The sequence below is a fragment of the Lupinus angustifolius genome, chromosome LG08 (genome assembly GCF_001865875.1).
Source record: "Lupinus angustifolius cultivar Tanjil chromosome LG08, LupAngTanjil_v1.0, whole genome shotgun sequence".
Classification (NCBI taxonomy): Eukaryota; Viridiplantae; Streptophyta; class Magnoliopsida; order Fabales; family Fabaceae; genus Lupinus; species Lupinus angustifolius.
In genome coordinates this window covers 22,179,124-22,179,684 of record NC_032016.1, presented here as the reverse complement: position 1 = coordinate 22,179,684, position 561 = coordinate 22,179,124, and positions in this window count along the sequence as shown.

Here is a 561-nt window from a genome sequence, read left to right as displayed (position 1 = left end):
TGAGGATGAGGTTGAGGATGAGGATGAGGATGAGGATAGGATGAGGATGAGGATGAAGATAGGATGAGGAATAGGACGAGGATAGGATGAGGATAAGATGAGGACGAAGATAGGATGAGGATGAGGATGAGGATTGGATGAGGATGAGGACGAAGATAGGATGAGAATGATGAGGATGGGGATGAGGATGAGGTTGAGGATAGGATGAAGAAGAGGATGAGGATAGGATGAGGAGTAGGAGGAGGAGGAGGAAGTGGATAGGATGAGGATGAGGATGAGGATGATGATGAGGCTGAGGATGAGGATGAGGTTTGGATGAGGATGAGGATGAGGATAGGATGAGGATGAGGCTGAGGATGAGTATACGATGAGGATGAGGTTGACGATGAGGAGGATGGGAGGATGACGATGAGGATGAGGATAAGAAGAGTATGAGGATAGGATGAGGGCGAGGATAGAATGAGGAAGAGGATAAGGATAGGATGTAGATGAGGAGGAGGTTGAGGACATGGATAGGATGAGGATGAGGACGAGGATAGGATGAGGATGAGGACGAGGATA